This window comes from Clupea harengus, chromosome 5 (genome assembly GCF_900700415.2).
Source record: "Clupea harengus chromosome 5, Ch_v2.0.2, whole genome shotgun sequence".
Lineage (NCBI taxonomy): Eukaryota > Metazoa > Chordata > Actinopteri > Clupeiformes > Clupeidae > Clupea > Clupea harengus.
In genome coordinates, this window is record NC_045156.1 from 16,261,400 (window position 1) to 16,281,172 (window position 19,773).

General features: G+C 42.2%; 2 long non-coding RNA genes and 3 other non-coding genes across 5 annotated transcripts; 2 read left to right on the plus strand and 3 right to left on the minus strand.

Moving 5' to 3' along the window:
• Positions 1–2,484: 2,484 nt before the first annotated feature.
• Positions 2,485–3,787, plus strand: LOC116220448. The gene is made up of 2 exons (XR_004163661.1): positions 2,485–2,693; positions 3,147–3,787. It is a non-coding gene; the product is annotated as an uncharacterized LOC116220448 (long non-coding RNA).
• A 4,013-nt stretch (positions 3,788–7,800) lies between these two features.
• Positions 7,801–9,204, minus strand: LOC122132912. Its single transcript, XR_006152425.1, has 3 exons — positions 9,189–9,204; positions 8,028–8,121; positions 7,801–7,881 (listed from the first exon to the last, which is right to left on the minus strand). It is a non-coding gene; the product is annotated as an uncharacterized LOC122132912 (long non-coding RNA).
• An 8,767-nt stretch (positions 9,205–17,971) lies between these two features.
• On the minus strand, positions 17,972–18,082 carry trnal-caa. The gene is made up of 2 exons: positions 18,045–18,082; positions 17,972–18,017 (listed from the first exon to the last, which is right to left on the minus strand). It is a non-coding gene; the product is annotated as a tRNA-Leu (tRNA).
• A 549-nt stretch (positions 18,083–18,631) lies between these two features.
• Positions 18,632–18,723, minus strand: trnar-ucu. The gene is given in 2 exon segments: positions 18,632–18,667; positions 18,687–18,723. It is a non-coding gene; the product is annotated as a tRNA-Arg (tRNA).
• A 112-nt stretch (positions 18,724–18,835) lies between these two features.
• On the plus strand, positions 18,836–18,922 carry trnay-gua. Its single transcript is given in 2 exon segments — positions 18,836–18,872; positions 18,887–18,922. It is a non-coding gene; the product is annotated as a tRNA-Tyr (tRNA).
• The last annotated feature ends 851 nt before the right edge of the window (positions 18,923–19,773 follow it).

Below are 19,773 nucleotides of genomic sequence, written 5' to 3' on the forward strand. Positions count from 1 at the left end.
CATATTCATTAATTTTTTTCTTGATTAATGTCATGCGTGGCCTGTCCTATAGTCCATTCTGCAATGCGTTTACTAGCTAGTTATCGATAGCTAGTAACTTAGCTATGCTACCTCATAGTTAGCTAAACGTTTTGGAACTCATTTGCCAAGCCAAACGGGAGGTTTCAATCGAAAATGACTAGCTAGTTATCCAAGCTGACACAACCTATACACTCGACTGCCCCTTTAAAGTTAACTTAACGTTGGCTAATATATTCTATTAACATTAGCTAATTATCATTGACAGTTACTAGCTAATTTACCTTGGCATAAATTGCAGGGTTGTATTGTGCGCTTTCAGGTGCCTCTTGTTGTGTTCTTCCCACCTATTTTGAAGCCACAAGGTTTCTCGCCGGTTATTGCGGTGCATTGTGTTTTATTTTCTGTCAAGTTATAATTAAAGACTGTCCGATATCTATTCTTATTTTTCTTCCAGTAGCCTACCGAGTGCCTGAACTTCAGCCATCATGACGTTTGATAGGGCGTCACTTGCATGTCTGTCTGGGCATCTCAGGGAGTGGAGGAGGGATAGATACAGGACCGGGCAACATTCAACCAATGATAGAACCTGTTCTGTTTAGAAAAAAAAAACAATTGTGACTTAGTCAACCACCAACATTTTCGTCTCGTCTCGTCAACGAGAGTTAAAATAGATTTAGTCATAGTTTTTATTTTTAAAGATCCGTTTTAGTCACGGAAAAAGGTCGTTAACGAATATTTTTCGTCATAGTTTTCGTCAACGAAATTAACACTGCTCCGATGGTGTCGATGAGGCCTGTACACACAGATATGTAGGGATGGGTATCGTTTGGGTTTTTTCCGATACCGGTGCTAAACCGATACTTTTAAAACGATAGCGGTGCCTGAACCAATACTTTTTTTTTTAAAAGCACAAAGCGACGATTGACGACATTAAAGAAAGGCTTTTTTATTGCCAAGGCAATTTTTTTTCTTCAAATTGAACAATATATTAACTGTTTAAAGTATATTATACATATAAATACATACAAAACACTTGGCTTCAAACTACAGCTTCAAACTTTTTAACTTCAAACTTTGAATATTATATTAACTGTAAACAACAGTTTATAGTATACTTAAATAAATACAAAAAACAGCTTCAAACTTCTTTTGCAAAAATATGAGCATATTTGCCTTTGGAGTCAAAAATGTATTATTTTGTTTGCATTTATTTCATGAAATTTCACCATTTTATGATTTGTTTATACCTGTCTTTTCTATCTTGTTTATAGTTAATCTTGTTACTTGAACACACTGAGTACGAGAAAATGTGTACTGCCCCTTTAAGAGACTACCGTTGGTAGTTTAGCTGTCATCTCCGTATATTTTTCAGTCTTCGGTTGCTGATCTGCCGTTGACTCTTGCCTTCTCTCCCCTCTTTTCACGCAATTGTTTTGTTGCATTTGCTGCACGTCGCGATGTTTGAATCTTTTTGTGCGAAATACAGCCACACTTTTGACAGTTTACCTTTCGGTATTTTCTCTGTTAAAAGGTTGATGGCTAGCTCTGTGCTTGCTCTGAAATGCTGCCTGCTCTGTCATAACACTGTTGCTATGAAAACACCAATGAGTGTGAGCGACACAGGACAACGTTTACATTGGGAGCTGGGGCAGTTTTACATGTGCCCCACAGAATCTGCCTAGCGACCGTGTTCAATTGGCTCAGGCACCGAAATGAAGCACCGGTCCGGGTAGGTACCAGTTGTATTGGAACCGGTTCTCGGTACCCAACCCTAGTCATCTGTTAACATTTGTTCCATAAAACTTCCATACACATTTGAAAAGCTTCATTAGCTGAAAATAAACAAACAAACAAACAAACAAAAATACCAATGTGTTTACGCATACCAAACTTAAAATGTTCATCAAACAAAATAAAATCAAAACAGATTCACAAAAAATAATGTATTTATTTTCATACCCTTGACAAAATGTGCTCAAATGCCATCAACCTCTCACTGAAAGAGGAAAAAATAGATTACTAACCATCCGGTATTTCTCTATAAACATTTCAAACATGTCTTTTCACTCTGAGGAACAGCTGAAATGAAAAGCATTGACAGAAATAACTTTTTTTACACCAAAAGCATGAGAAAAAGAAAGAAATATTAAGAGGGGGAGTGTGACAGACACAGAGAAACTGGCAAGTGGGTCAATGACATGACATGCATAGTTTTGTGTCCGACTGCATCATTTTGTTTTTAAATAGTTTGAATCAATTCATGACATGCATCACTTTATTCTTTTTAATCTATTTAGTTTGAATACATTTTCAGTAAATTAAATAAAAAGATATTATTTTGTGTTTTGGCATCTCAAACCCCCAAAATGTCAGGTGGCGCAACCGTCCGTGCAAATTAACAGACCAAAAAAAGTATTGAAAATGGTACTGTGATACTGTGGCATGATTTTATGTTTGAAACCTTTCAAATAAATCCAATTTTCCAAATATCAATACTTTGATCTAGTTGAGATCATTAAAAAACTTTTGTCCAGCAATTTGTATGTTCTCAAATGTCAGGGTGGCGCAACTGTAAAAATGTGGCTTTTATTCTGAAGTGGAATGTCATTAATAGTAAACAGGATATTGCATCATCCAGAGGACCCCAACTGACCTTTATGACGAGTGAAAAGGTTGGTAATCTTCTCTCAAATTTTGATAAAAATAGCTACTTTCACCTCATAGTTAGATTGGTACAGTTTTTATGTCAGGTGGTACAACCAATGTTAAACTAGGGAAATGTTTTTTTATCATAAAACTCTTTTTTATATCAAAATATTATATGAATGACCTTGAACCTGAACTCAAAAAATAATACAGGCGTCCAACTAGAGGCCTGTTTAATTTCAAATTAGAGGGGAAAGTCAGGTGGTGCAACCAGTCAGTCAGGTGGTGCAACCAGTCAGTCAGGTGGCGCAACTGCAAGGAATTTAACTATACATTATATCTTATAATATTATTATTAATTATTATATGATATATAAGGCTCTTAGATTGTCTATTCATTTTCTAAAATGTTTATTCGTTTAATATTAAAGATGGTATACAGTTTCAAACATTTTTATGATTTTTTTAAATGATTTTAGATGCCATTATCAACTAAGGAAAAATCTGCACGACACAGGGAGCGCACTAAAAATGATCCGGCTGCAAGAGAAACATACCTTGCAAAAAGAAAAGAAAGGTATGATAAACTGTAATGCAAGCCTGGATTTTGTAGGTGTTACTTTTATACAGTTGTCAGACCTTTCAAAGTTTGTAATGGGAATATGCCAGTTGATCAGTTCTCATGTTTTGTAGTTATCAGAGGAGGAAGAGAGAGGGAAAAATTGTGAAACCCCCCATCAGCCAGCTGTCCACAACAGAACAGAAAAAAGCGAGACAACAGTGGAAGCAAGACCAGAGAAAGCTCAGGGAAAGGAACAGGGCTATGGAGGACATTTTGAATTGTACACCAGAGTCAATGGATACTACTCCCATAGAAGTCCCAGCAGAGTTTCAACCTAACCCTCCTAACATTGATAGAGGGAATATTGTCAGTTTAGATCCACCCAGAGCATCCTCAACACCAGAGAGAGTAGCCAACAGTAATGTGAAATGGCTAAGAGAGAAAGCGAAATTGCGCCGTAAAATGCACAAAATGAAAAGTGAGATGGAAGTTGCCAAAAAAGAGTCTGAAAAATTAAGAAAGCGCGTAGAAAGATTAAGGGTCAAAGAATCGAAGAAGCAAAAGGAAAAATTGAATACTGAAGGGAAACGATCAGGGAAGAAACTGGCCATCCAAAGAAAGGAGAAAGTAGCTGACTTCCTCTGTCGAGATGAGAACAGTCGCTTACTGCCAGGGAGAAAGGACACGGTCACAAAAAACAAAATTAAACAACAGAGGAGTGTCTTGGTCAAACCTTTAATTGAACTCCATCCGCAGTATAACTGTGAAATGCAGAAGTCACACTGGCTGTCTTACAGACAATTTGTTCGGTATTGTCCTTTCTTTGTTACACAACCAAAAGTTTCAGACAGGAACTTGAAAATGTCAAACTCCTTAGTGACAAACTGCAGCAGAAAGGTCTTCTGAAAACTGCTAGCCTTTCTCAGCTGTTGTCCTCAATCGCATGCAGTACAGAAAACAAGCCATGTATGTATAGAGTCTGTCCACAATGTTGCTACAATGAGGTTGAAGTTTCAAGACCTCAGACAAAAGAGAGTGTGACCTGGAGTCAGTGGAAGAGAAAACCTGTGACAGAGGGGCTTAAGACATATGAATTTTGTTAAAGAAGCCCAAACTGGACCCTGTACAGAACTGTTGAAACTTTTCAACCAGAAGCTCGACGGCCTAGCCAAACACCACTACAATTGGCTACACCAAGTTAAAGAATGCAGGGCTTTGAAAGAAAGCCTAAGAGTGTGTCTACTACCGAACACTTTACGAAGTACACTGCAATACAGTGCACTGACATCTGTAGTGCACTCATCGCTGATAAGTGCTGTATCAAATGGAACACTTACGTTAACCACTTGGCGGAAGTGACGGACGCACGTTGTATACGGGGACTTTTATTTTGATAAGTTAATGAATAAGGGAATAAAACAAATCTGTTCACGGCACCCGCGAAATTAAGGCGGGAGTGACGTACGCAAATCTGCTCGCGATACCCGCGAAACTAAAACTGACAAAATGAACGCACTGCTTGCCCTCTTTTTGTCCCTTGTTTACCCCTTTCTCCTCCCCATGTGGAAACTGCAATACCTCCACACCCGCGGCAGGAACCTCCGCCTTCTGGCTGCACTCGAGATGGTATGTAAATTTAATTGTGATTTTGCCTTACCTTCACAGCATAGCTTCATGTAGTAGTTGCAATTAAATTCTCCTAGCTAGGTATGCTACATTCTCAATTATCTTTGTCAGAAGTAGCCTTCTTCTTTGCAATCCACATACACGCCATATGGAAATAAAACATGACAAATCTGTATATGTTTGTCCCTAGATTCCAATTAGTTTTAAGAATTATCCACTGAAATGATAGGCATCATCTGCTTGAATTCACACAGTAATAGGCCTACTTTGACTGACTGTACTTTTATACACATCTCTGTTGTAGTTAAGTTTACCCTGATACAGGAATCATTTAGCAATTGAACACACAGGCATATTAATTATTGTTGCAAACAAGCATCAATTCTAATATAAATCAGAAAACACAATAAAAGACTACAAAACCTCAATGACAATATTTTATTGATAAAATTACTTACATATTAATATAATCTTCCCTTCCCCTCCCCACACACTCTACAGCAGCCACCCAGTCCCAGGCGGCGCTGCCGTATCAATGTTACAATGCCACTGCTGGCATTGTATTTTGATGGCCACAGTGACATGAGGGTGGACTTCAGGCTCACCCGAGAGTCATTTAACGCCCTCATGGCTGTGCTGGGCACTGATTGCGACCATGGTTGGGGCCCTGAGATCTCCTGTCTTGTTTTTATTTTTTGGCTTGCCAGCGCCACCTCCTATCGGGTGGTGGCCAGGGCCTTCGACATGCCCCGGGCCACCGTTCACCGGCTGGTGCACAGGATGAGTGGGCAGATCGCTGCGCTCCTGTACACCGTTGTCCGCCACCCTACAGGAGAGGAACTCCCACGCCTAGGTGCCCGCTTCGCCCGTCTAGCTGGGTCAGCAGCCTTCAGCAGAGTGGTGGGGGCTATTGATGGCTGCCACATCCGAGTAAAGCCCCCAGCGGAGGATGCTGCCTGTTATTTCAACAGGAAGCTTTTTCACTCCATCCAGCTGCAGGCCATCTGTGATGACAAGTGTAAATTTATAGATGTGTGTGTGGGCTACCCAGGCTCAGTGCATGATGCCAGGGTCCTAAAAAACAGCCCCATCTACTATGAGCAGTCATACCCTCCACCAGGATACTGTATCCTTGGGGATGGTGGCTACCCCTGCCTGTCCCAACCCATCTGCCTCATGACCCCCTTCAGGCAGCCTGTCCGCAACCACCTCCAAGCACGCTACAACTGCTGCCTGTCAAAGGCGAGGTGTGTTGTGGAGAGGTCCTTTGGGATACTGAAGACGCGATGGCGGTCCATCTTCTTGAAGGCCCTGGAGGTGGATGTGAGGTTTGTGCCAGAGGTCATTGTCTGCTGCACTGTGCTCCACAACATCTGCCTCACCAACGGTGACCTGCTGGAGCCAGATGCAGATGTCGGGAGGGCAGCAGCGGACCAGCCAGCACCAGAACCAGCACCAGCACCTCCAGGAAACGTCTCTGGGGCAGAAAACAGAGAAAGGATAGCCATTCAGTGCTATGTCCCAGACCATGACTACATTTAAATTAATGCAATAAATATTTATAGGGGGTTCTGAACACCAGAATTGCCCTATAATTGGCAAACAATTTATGAGTTTGTAATATTTCACCATCACCATTTCACTTGTTTAGCAAATTATTTTGTCAATATGCCTCTAAAATTCCACAAGAGACTACTTTTCAAATGTATGCAGTTTAAAACTAAAATATAAATAAGCATTTTATAAGAAGAATATAACTAATCTCTTGCACATTTCAGTATGAGCTCCTAACAGCCCGCCCATTAGCAAATGACAGCTACTCATATGATAAGGGTATGGAAATTCAGTGGTCACTATTGACTTCCTAGAAAAGTAAAACAGGCCTCAGCCCCCTACGGGTTAAGTGTTAGTAAACAGACATGTACATAAATCTTAAGTAACCAGGCTTTATTACTTGTCCAGAAATATTTTTTTTTATTTTTATTTTTATTTATTATTTATTTTTGTCCAGAAATTCTCTCCAAAAGGGTGAGGAGGCGCTCCTCTCTGGCAGCTGCCTCACTCATTCTGGCGGCTGTCTCCCTGTCTCGCCGCTCCTCTCTCGCTGCCGTCTCCCTCCTCTCTGCTGCTGTCTCCCTCTCTCTGGCGGCTGCCTCTCTTTCCCTCCTCTCCTCACTCTCTCTAAGAAAGTTGTACCTCCTCTCCTCTAAGGCAACCGCCTCCCCGTGTCGCCGCTCCTCTCTCTCCGCAAACTCTCTTGCCTCGCTCGCCCTGGCCTCCTCTGCTCTCCTCTGCCTCTGTTCCATCTCTGCCCATGCCCCAGAGATCCTCCTGTCATTCTCCTCTATGACCCTGGCAACCTCCACATTGTCTACCCTCCGCCTTTTTGGGGTTGACAATGTGGAGGAAGCTCCACTCAAATTTCTGATTGGGAGGGGTGTGACCACAGCGGGGGGGGGGGGGGGGTCCCTGCCACTTCCCGGCTGGATGAGGCAAAGAGGACTGGAGGGGTCACAGATGGCCTGGCCCCCAGTGCCTCATCCATAAGTGCGTACCACTTCCAAGAAGCAGCAGTGACCCCACCCCCCTCTGTGCTCACACCCGTCCGGGGTTTCTTGAGCTCCTGCGGATGAAAAGACAGCCAAACTGGAGTTGCACATCATTGCGCCTTCAACTGATCTGGTAATTGGTTATTGAACTGAAGGCTGACCATACGATTACTTTACATTACTTTGAGCACAATACATAGATAAGAACAAGAGTAACAACAATCACCTTAATCATAATATATTGCATCCATGTACATGTACACTGCATGTAAATACTCACTAGCCATGCCATCTCTACATTGTGCAAGTGTGTTACTCTACAGGGGCAAAGTTATTATCAAGAAAGATACTTTATTGGACTAGGCTTTGTTGGACACTAGGCTTAATCTGACCTTATATTTGTGGATGAGGTTCTCCCACCTCTTTTTCACGAGCTTGGGATCCAACCTCCCAAGCCCGCTCTCCTTTATGAAGACCCTGGTGGAAATATATGCTGCTTTAACATCTTGCCTCAACCACATCCCTGACACAGTAATGACCACATTGATCATTGCAAGGTTAGCAACTAAGGCAACCATTTAGAGTAAAGTCCTATTAGCTACCATATGAGTCATTTTACTTACTCAAATCCAGTCACGGAGGCGTTCCTCTTCCCCGTGAAGAGGGATTTGTGCAGCGACCGCCACGGGATTAAGGCCCTCGTGTCCTCGTCTGTCCCTAGACATGTGAAATACCACGACATTAAAAAATAAAAAAACACACAACAATGATTGAAAGCTACAATTATTTCCCGCTCGTCAAGCTAAAAGTGTCCGATAAAAGCGCCGCACTGGCAAAGAGGACCGGGTGGTGGATTAGCCAGCTAGCTTATCATAACTGCCATGCAGATCCAATGGCATCTAATGCTACCTAGCTAGCTACCGTAGCCATCTCGTAACGATAGCTATCGTAACGGTATTAATTATCGGGCGGCGTGTGGGCAAACGTTCGCATTGTCATGTTAACCCGTTATTAAACTGAGCATATCCAGTACAATGTTTAATTACCGCTGATACTTACATTTACGGTCTGTAGCTTCGTGGTCTACCGCTTGTGCTACCGTAGCCATCTCGTAACGATAGCTATCGTAACGGTATTAATAAAAAACACACAACAATGATTGAAAGCTACAATTATTTCCCGCTCGTCAAGCTAAAAGTGTCCGATAAAAGCGCCGCACTGGCAAAGAGGACCGGGTGGTGGATTAGCCAGCTAGCTTATCATAACTGCCATGCAGATCCAATGGCATCTAATGCTACCTAGCTAGCTACCGTAGCCATCTCGTAACGATAGCTAACGTAACGGTATTAATTATCGGGCGGCGTGTGGGCAAACGTTCGCATTGTCATGTTAACCCGTTATTAAACTGAGCATATCCATTATTAAAATTGCTATTTCGATTGTTTAACAGAACAGCCGTTGTTTAACACTGTCCGACTACTGACAAGCGCCTGGAGCCCGCCACCTGCCCCCGCTCGTCAAGCTAAAAGTGTCCGATAAAAGTGCACCATCACCGGACTCGCAAAGAGGACCGGGTGGTGGATTAGCCAGCTAGCTTATCATAACTGCCATGCAGATCCAATGGCATCTAATGCTACCTAGCTAGCTAGGTATGCTAACAGTCGGTATACATCATATACATCGTTAACGCCACCAAATACTCATGTCGCTGGCTTTAATCTGAGAATGGCATGTTAGTAGTACATTTTAATATCAGTACCATGTTTAATTCCGCTGATACTTACATGTACGGTCTGTAGGCTCTTCTTGCGCTACCGTAGCCATCTCGTCCGCCATTGTTTTAGAAATAAAATGAAAAGCTGGCGAGAGGGCTCCTCCTCTTCCGCTACGTAGCCAAGATGGCGCACGTTTTGGGCCAGTAGTGTCCATCGTTTCACACTGCATTTTTTGCCCGTTTTGCAGTGCGCCATCCGGGTACTTTCAGTGCACTGAATTCTGCTGGTTTTGTCAGTGTGGCGCCCTAAGCACTGAAAGTCAGTGCTCGAAGTGCTCAAGTGTCCGGTAGTAGACACACCCTAAGAGAAGATGAGGTCGTCCTCCATATTGATTTTTCCGAAAACTTCTCTTGCAAGCTTAATAGTGAGGTGCAGTCTTTCCATTTCGGAGGAAGTCGGAAGCAAGCTACAGTCCACACCTGTGTAGCTTATACAGCAGCTGGCTCACAGTCCTATGCCACCATCTCTGCGTCTCTTCGGCACGATGAGAGAGCTGTGTGGGCCCACTTGGAGCCAGTGCTGAAGGATGTAATGAGGAAATGCAACCCATCCCCCACAACGTTACACGTAATGAGTGACGGTCCTGTCACTCAGTACCGAAATAAGAAGAATTTTTATTTGCTCAGCACCATCCCCTTCCTCTCAGGCTTCAAGCAGGTGACCTGGAACTTCTCTGAGAAGTCCCACGGCAAAGGCACCCCCGATGGAGTTGGTGGTGCAGTTAAGCGCACTGCTGACTCTGCTGTCAAAATGGGAGCAGATGTCCAGACCCCAGAAGATTTTTACAGCCTTGTAACAGAGAGGAAATCTGACATCAGGTTCTTCTGGGTGAGTGAGGAGAACATCAGAAAATTTGATGAAGCAGTTCCTGAAGCTGTGCCACCTGTAAAGGGAACTATGGCGATACACCAGGTCATCTCCACTGAGCCAGGGAACATAATGCACAGGGAGATCTCCTGCTTCTGCAACAGACCACATATCTGCCAGTGCCACAATACCACAAGGGTCAACTTGCAAACAGCCGGTACCCAGGCCAGTGCCCAAGATGACGATCTGAATGGGAAGTTCATCTTGGTGAAATACGAAGGTCAGCCATTCGTGGGACAGGTTCTTCAGGTTATTGGTGATGAGATTGAGGTGAGCTGCATGCAGAAGTTGGGAAGAAAGAATGTGTTCACTTGGCCCCATCCAGCTGATATCATTTTTTACTATATAAAGGATGTGCTCAAAGTAATATCAGAACCAGAGCCTCTTAATTCACGGCACACACGGCTAACTCATTCAGACTGGGACTGCTTTAGTTGCCACAACTGAAATGGCATATCAGCTCTACAAGAATTAAACAGAGAGTAGCCAACAGTAATGTGAACATTTCTGTTTTATGTTTTGAAATATTTTGTCAAACATTACTTTTTTGTTAAATAACAATACGTTTTTATTTTGTGTTTAGTTATTGTTACATTCCAGTTGCTATGAATTGAATGTTTTAAAATCTTGGAATACTTTTTATGAATGAATTTGAATATATTTAGACGTTTCAATGGTGTTATGTTTTACTATTACACTAAAGTTTTAAACTAAAACATGATACTTTAGAGTGTGACTTTGTTGTTGTTCATTTACAATTCATTACAGTGTATCTAATCAATCTGTTGCACCATATCCTATACCGAATGTGATCCTGTGGCCTATATCCTGTTTTTGATCTTTTCACTACTTTTATTTTAATAGTCTTGATAAATGTGATCAATTTACTACCTTAACATCAGCAGAGACTGTTAACTAAAATATTTTTTTGGTATTTGAAATAAAAATGCAATTATTCTGCATATTTCCTGTCATTACTACTGTTGTCAGGTGGCACAACTGAATCGTCAGGTGGTGCGACCAGGTAACATTTGTATTTAAGCCAATAAATAATAGGTTAAAGTGACAAATGGGTTTAAACTATGATGTGCATAGCTATTGTATTGAATACATTAATTTGTATATTCGTAAAACTATTTTTCTGTCTTTAAATGTAAAATTGGATGCTTAAAATTTACAAAATACCTGGGACTAGGCTGCAACAATCTTAAATTGTTGTAAATACAAAAAAACAGACACAAAATAATAATCTGTTAAGCACTGTATACACACTAAGGAACACTTGCTAAAAAATTCACTTTGAGTAAATAGTAGGTAAATATATATATTTAAAAAAATATTTGGTTGCGCCACCTGACATTTTTTGGGTGGTGAAGTAAAAAATACAGTCAAAAAATGAATTGAATCACTTTGAAAAGTTATTTATCAAATAAGACTTGTTTAAACACATTGCTCCAATGTCAAAAACATGCATTACATCCATTTTGAAAACATTTTAAAAATATTTTTTTAAAGCTTCATTTGTCATTGACCCAAGTGTGTAGCTGTGTGTTTGAGAGATCAAGAGTGTCCGTGTTTATATACACTTAACAAGTGTGTGTGTGTGCGTGCGTGCGCGCACACGTGTGAGTGAGAGAATATGTTTGATTGTGCATGAGATTTGAGTGTGCTTGTCAATGTGTGTGCGAGTGACGGAGTGAAAGAGAGTGAGTGTGCTTGTCAGTGTGTGTGTTTGTGTGTGTTAGAGAGAAAGTGTGTGAGAGAGACAAGTGTGTGCACAACAGTGTATAAACCAACGCAACTTCACAAGATTTTAAGTCTTCAGTCTAAACACTGAGGTCTCTCATTCTTAAGTGACAACAGTTTTGGCTTAATCTGTCTCCTGCCATCTAAATTCAGCAGAACAATCTAAATAAATTCAAAGAATCCCTTCAATTTTTCTGAGTATTCCAGATGAAGAGCATATATCAGGCCAAATAAAATGACAAGTGCATCTGCCCAATATCGGTGAGATAGAACAACATGATCCTCCAGAATGCCAGCCACTTGTTGCGGGCGGAAGGGAACTGCTAAGGCATTCTCATCTGTAACGGCCAGAAGTGCGACTGCTCCTCTTTGGTCTTCGTCAAAGTCTGCTTCCTAAAAATACAGGGGGAAAATACAAGAGGATGCAAAGAATTATTGCCATGTGAGTGTGTAATAAATAATACATCATGAGAGTGTGTGAAAGAGGGGTTCGTCACACCTTGCAACTCTTGAAGATATCAGATGCATCCTCTTTCAGATACAGCGCCAAACCAAAAAGGACCGCCGTTCTTATCGCCTGGACGTCTTTCTTATCCTTTTGAGTTTTGGGACATGGACAACGAGCTTTGAGAGGTTCTGCGACTATATACAACACAGTATTGTTAAACAACTCATTCATGAGTTCCAGACTCTTTCTGCTTGTACAGCTTGAGGAGGTGTGGCGTGTAACTATCCAGCGATGCAAAAAAAGAAAATGCCAGGTTCTGATTGGTAATACGGTGAAATTCCTTGTCAAGCTGTGCAAAAAAACAAACATCAAACAAATAAAACATTCATTTTGGGAATGTCATTGTAAAAGCGTTTGAACATATTCTACCCTATAACTACCCATCACTTACCTGGACTTCACAAAAGAGGGCAGGCCATCGCTCTTTCAGCTCTGCTAAAGGCTGTGAGGAGTTGATGATTTTGTCCCGTCTCAAGGCAAAGGTTCGTTGCATCAGCAGGAAGATGAGGGCTCCATCTCTTTCCGCAGACCACTTCTGGAATTCACTGGAAAGTTCATTTCTTTGAGCCTCTAAACTCTCCTTACTTTCACCCGCGGGATAGTTTGGAGAGATAATTAATTTCTCCTCTCCTGGGCCGTTTGATATGAGAATGGGATGATGCAGCACTTGGATTGCTGTGACTGCGCCTCCCTGTATTAATCGATACATCCTTAATGCCCGCTCGGCTAAGTTTGGTCCTATAGTTCCCCATTTTAAACCTGACACTATTCTTCAACCCATCATATCCTGTTCCGGTCTTTTCCATCAAGCATGCATGCTTCTTCACTAATGCCTCAGCAGCTTTCCCAAACTGTTTACCACTTGGGTACGCTGTGTACTTATACATCTCTACAGCCATGGCCTCCAATATGTTGTGTTTTTGATCTTTAGTTAGCTTTAGAGGTTTTCCTTCTTGCTCATAAGCTGTATTGCCTTCACTCAAAATAAACTCCACCTCATAGGTGAAAGTGGGCACAGTAAAGTGGTCAGGCCAACTACAGCTTCTCTCTGGTGAGTCGATCACTGAGAGGATCACTGTGTCATCAGTGCTGGTAGAGCTGAGATCTAAGTCGGTCAAGCTAACTACCTTGACAGTTGCTATGGATGGAAGGTCCTCTATGTTAACCAAATTGCAGAGAGCATTATTGAAATCGGGGTCTTCATACTGAAGTCTAAAATCATACAAGAGGTCGAATTTAGTTTTAATTTCAGATATCAGGTCATCAACTGTCTCCGGGGGAGAGGGCAAGATCAATTTTTCTGCATTTTGATCATCAAGGATGATAAGCAGTTTCAAAGGTGAGGCCATCTGTCAAAGGTTGGATTTGCCTAAAAGAAACAAACGGGGGGAGAAAACTAAAGTTGTGTTGGTGCATACACTGTCTCTCTCTCTCACTCACACTTAAAGCCCTATTCGGACAGAATTAGTTTGAAAAATTAAAACAATTTTGGAATCCCTGCCGGACGCATTTTTTAGGTCTCGAAAAGAGGACATGTCCGGGTAAAAGAGGACGTCTGGTCACCCTACCCTATAGGCCTACTCTTTGTTATTATTATCCTCCAGATACCGATGCTTTTTTTGAACACGATATCGGGAAGCAACGTAGCACGCACATGGCTACAAATGGTGACAGCAGTGCGTAAATCAAGTTCTGGTAGAATACAGGGATTTCTTAATCCCGTGCGAATTGGCCATTTAAATTACAGACGTCTAAGGTTAAATTATTTCATCCCAAGTCCCCACGTCAAACAAATCCTGTCCGAATAGGGCTTAAAACACAAACACACTCCCTCTCTCTTTCTCTGACTCACTCACACACACAGACAAATGCAGTTAAACCATTAGATACAGCAAGGAAATGAGCAGAGCTATTCACATGGATGGACCTCGATGTAGGTATGAACGCAAGTCCACATGTTGAAAATAATTTTAAAATGAACCCCTTAAAATCAATTATTTGTAAAGAAAAACAAGAGGTGAACAAGCAACCTTATCTTTGCAACTTTTTATCTTATCAAAATCAATTGTTTCAGCAGTATACATTGATGGGCAGTGTCAAAGTATAAGCCGTTGCAGAGTAAATGTATTTACTACTTACTGCTGTATCTACAACATACAGTATTAGTCATCCTTTTTCATCAGGAATGTCACCCCTGGCCATCAAATGATTAAATGTTTAGTCAATTTCAAAGAAGGGTTTTACCATTCTTCATCAGAGACTAGGATAAAATGTTTAGTTATAAGAATAAATCTATCAGACACTCTGTAAGCAAACAATGGCATCTAATCTTTCAGGTGATGGACAAAGCAAACAACATGGCCATTTCCTTCATGCACGGTCAATTGAAATGAGCGTAAATGCTTGACATACCATGCATCATAATCTTTTAGTACGAGAGCGATTCCATTGGCAAGTATTAGTATGTTTATAATTTCTTGAAACTCAGGCAAGGAGTTTAGAACAGAGGTGCAGACAAACATGCCGACCACAAAAGATGTTCCTTCAATAGTGAACTCATTTGTACTAAGGACAGTCAAGTCTTTAGTAAACTTTGAAACACTGGCTTGTACCTCGGAGGCTAATGTATCAATGAAGACCGATTTGACTTTGGACGTCTCAACTGGTGGTTTGTAGTGATGGGAAGTTCGGATCATTTTACCGACTCGGTTCTTTGAATCTCGTTCAGTAAAATGAACGAATCTTTTTTCGAGTCATTCGTTCATTTTCGGGGGGGGGGGGGGGTGGTAAGATAAATTCCTGCATTAAAATAATGTATCATGACAGTCTGGATGATTTGAAGTGATCATTTATTTTCACACTAGCATTCAATTATCACGGCATAACTATTACGCTGAACTCTAAGTAAAGTACTAAAAAGTTCAAATAACGAAACCTGTAATTATTACCTGTGAAGGAATATCATTCACGTCTTACTAAACCTAGCCACGCGAAAGTGAACGAGGTAAACAAATCCTTTCTGTTTCCTCTTCTGAGCGCAGGTCACGTGAAAAATGATCCTAAGATCCGTATCCGAAGACCCAGTCAAAATGAACGAATCATTTCTGTTTTCTCTACCAGTGCTGAGCCTATGCAGGTCACGTGAAAAATGAACGATGAACGATGAACGAATCATTGATCTACTCGCTACCAGTGCTGAGCCTATGCAGGTCACGTGAAAAATGAACGATGAACGAATCATTGATCTACTCGCTACCAGTGCTGAGCCTATGCAGGTCACGTGAAAAATGAACGATGAACGATGAACGAAAGATTTACCCGAAGACTCGGTTGGCAGATGAACGAAACATTGACCCGAAGACACGGTCGGGAGGTGAACGATTCGTTCATTTGCCGGATACAGATCTTTAGATCATTTTTCACGTGACCTGCATTGGTTTAGTAGAGGAAACAGTTACCTTATTCTCTTTCGCGTGACCGCTGTTTTTAGTATAGAAACGTGAATTATATTCGTTCACAAGTCATAATGACTGGTTTTGTTATTTTCACTTTACATTTACACTTACAGTTTAGTGCAGTGTAATTGTTTGCCGTGATAATTAAATGCCAGTGTGATAATAAATGACAATTTAAAACCATACAAACTGTCATGTTGTACAGTATTTAATAGAGGTTTTCTTTAAAAAATATGATCTGCCACACAAAAGCTGTCAGTCATGGCTGTCTCCAAGGGGACCGTGGCCCTTCTCCACCCTCCCCCACAGTTTTGCACTAGGTGACCTGCAAGCCATCTAGAAGTTAGTGTGTCGCTTTGAATGAAATGCCAAATAAAATGTGATGTAAAATGTTTTTATTATAACCCAAAATCCCAATATTGCACCATGTTACATGTATTAATAATTGACTCTTTGTATATAATAAATAATAACACAAAGATGATCCAAAGATCCGTATCCGAAGACCCAGTCAAAATGAACGAATCATTTCTGTTTTCTCTAGCTACCAGTGCTGAGCCTATGCAGGTCACGTGAAAAAATTATCTAAAGATCTGTATCCGGCAGATGAACGAATCGTTCACCTCCCGACCGTGTCTTCGGGTCAATGTTTCGTTCATCTGCCAACCGAGTCTTCGGGTAAATCTTTCGTTCATCGTTCATCGTTCATTTTTCACGTGACCTGCATAGGCTCAGCACTGGTAGCGAGTAGATCAATGATTCGTTCATCGTTCATCGTTCATCGTTCATTTTTCACGTGACCTGCATAGGCTCAGCACTGGTACCACTTGGTTGGCAGAAGGATCATTTCCCACGTGACCTGCATTCAACGAATCATTTCTGTTTCCTTGGCTGAGCCTATGCAAGTCCCAATGCGTGGCCACGAGAAAATGAACGAATCTTTTTTTGAAAGGACTCGTTACTCTCGAGTCCTTGTAAGGATTCGTTCAAAATGAACGAATCGTTCACGAACGACACATCACTAGTGGTTTGAAAAATCTTGGTGACGATAAGTAATACGTCATCATCAGTTGATGTCTCTCTGCACAGGTTTTTAAAACATTTTTGAAGTTGTTTGTGTCATGTAGTATCTTTTTTTAAAACCCTGTGTTTCCCCTCGAACCTCATGGTCCATAGATGGACAAGGGGCCCAAAGCACCGAATGAGGTGAGGGTAATGCTCAAAAAATGGTGCTTTGGTCTCAACATTAAATTAGGGAACACCTCCTGGAGTATCTGCCTGTGCTCTGAGACATTTCCAAGACATGTACTGCAAAGTGTCTTCTGTGAATTTGTGAGACACGGCGAAAAACCTATCCCCCTCTGGAATTTTGTGGCCAATGAGAACAGGAAGTAATCGTACGTAAGCATGATTCTCATGACCATTTCCACCAACTGTTCCTCGAGATGAAAATGTCATTGGAATTGGATGAGGACGGTCTACTTTGTCTGAGTGTTGATAAGGAAATGACCTAATTGCCTTATGTAGATCTTCAAAGGTGAAGTATTTCAGTGAAATCATACCTTTCAAGCAAAGGGCCAATTCCACAGGTCCAGGAGGTCATGTAGGACGTCTGGTGGAAATCCTGTGATGGTATGGAAATATGAAAGTTGGTCAGAAAAAACACAGGTACCTTTGACACCATATGTTTCCCCAGCGTTTTCCTGAATTTCTTGTGTTAGATGGTCATGTTGTGCTGTTGACCTCATCTGGCAAGCATCAATGGTTGCATCTAATCTCTGTACATCCGTTCTGGAGTAAAGACAAAATTGACAGCTATAGACAGGCCTAAAACCAATTGCTGCAGAGCTTTCTGAACAAAGCCATTTGTCTCTGAGCTCCCGGGATAGTTCCCTGGCATCTCCAAAAGCGCTTGGCGATGTGACATTTTGTAAATTCCAAGGGAACAACCCTCAGCTCGGGTTGCATTTCCAGAAAGTAACAGGCATTTTGGTGATCGCTGAAGTGGTCCGGTCGAGTGAGTAAGGCAGTGAACGTACTTGATTTTCTCAAAAAAAAATTCATCAACTCGGCAGCTCTTCTTTGGAGGCATTGTCAACTTTGATGCGGGAAAATACCTAGTCAGACTGAGACTCAGACTCCATTCTTGAGTCTATCGTCACACGTTTACCTCCTCGGAATGGGGTTGGATATTGCAGCTTGAAGTCAAAAGGCCATGTCAGAAGTGGGATTTGAACCCACGCCTCCATACGGAGACCAGAAATCCCTCTACTGAGGAAGGTACACCGCCTTGAGTCTGGCGCCTTAGACCGCTCGGCCATCCTGACTTGAACGGGATGGCAAGAACAGCTCCATGCATGTTGGTCGGCAGATGGGGGAAAGCTCTTGAGTTGAATTGGTTTCCGGTTGAAGTACCCTACCTGTGTTTGCCGTTTGTTCAATTGCGAACGATGGACAAAGCGAAACTGACCGCTTGATTCGAAAAGTAGAGCTGGAGGCATTTAGCACACTGTTTAGGCATGCAATGAAATAGCCTGTTTGCCAGAGTTTTGAAGGGGGCACCAGGATTTGAACCGGGCTGGGTTTTTCCCCCAATAGATATCCCTTTTTGTTTGAAACTGAAACTCAAAGGCTGCGGAGCTTTCTGAAGAAATCCCTTTCTCTCTGGACAATGCCCGGTGGCATTACGAAGTGGGGATGTAGCTCAGTGGTCTGGTCGAGTGAGGACTCAACACGTCCACATGATGCGAGGCCTCATTTTTGGCAGGTTTGGGCCACTGTACGAGGAGTTAGGATAAAATCGCTTTTTGGGTCGTGACAAGGGCAGAGCAGCACGTATTGGCACCACGCTGTACCTCAGCATCCTTAAAAGCACACGATTCTGGTGGGACTCGAACCCACAACCTTTGAATGGCTTCTTCCATTGCTCATTAGAAGTCCAATGCGCTATCCATTGCGCCACAGAACCTATTTCCGCCACCTTTTATACGCTACTACATCCACTCAAACGTATCTTTTCCCTAATTCTCGTAGACATCCATTGCTTTCACCACGTTCCGTGGCCCTGACCTCCACACCAACCTTCAATAGCTCAGTTGGTAGAGCGGAGGACTGTAGTTGAATAGACAGACATCCTTAGGTCGCTGGTTCAACTCCGGCTCGAAGGAAGAGTTGCCGGTCTTTCTAGCCATGTTAAGGCCAATGGTGGCCAAAAAGCCTACTTCCCTGACTGGGAATCGAACCCGGGCCGCGGCGGTGAGAGAGCCGAATCCTAACCACTAGACTACCAGGGAGAGATGAGGGTGGTTCTTGGGAAGAGCCGAAGACTGCACGTGAGGTTTTTGGGTGGTTGCAAAGGCAGATTAGCACGTCTTTGGACCACGCAGCACGTCATACTTTAAACTTGCATAACTTTGGACTGCTTGGAGATAGAAAGTCCATTCCAGCGCCAGTGCACTCGTCTCACTGAGAGCATTCCGTGGGGCCTCAGATGGTGGGAATTCTGCAGCGGGACCGATATAAGCCAGTTATTGTGGGCGCCCTCTCAAGGTGTGCTCTTCAAGCATTTAGGATGGCCGAGTGGTCTAAGGCGCTGCGCTCAAGCTGGCGGCCATAAGGCCATTTAAGAGGGGGGGGAAGGAAAAAGGGAGAAAAGAGAGAAGAAAAGAAGAAAGGAGAAAGAAGGAAGAAAATTAGGGTGTTTCCGCATCCATATCTATCTGAGAAATGCATTTCTAACTGCTTAAATACACATATGAAATTTCTGAATGTTTTAAATTATTTGGACACGCCACAGACGGGATACGAACCGACGACTCTAGGTTTCGTTCTATTCGCATCCGCTCCGCAGACGGGATACGAACCTAGGACTTTGGGGATTCTAAGTTTCGTTTTATTCACATCCTCTCCGCGGATATTTATATCAAATTAAGAGTCAAATTAAGAATTCTATAAGTGCATTTCCCCTAACTTACATAACACATAAAATTAGTATAATTGACACAATAGGATACAAATC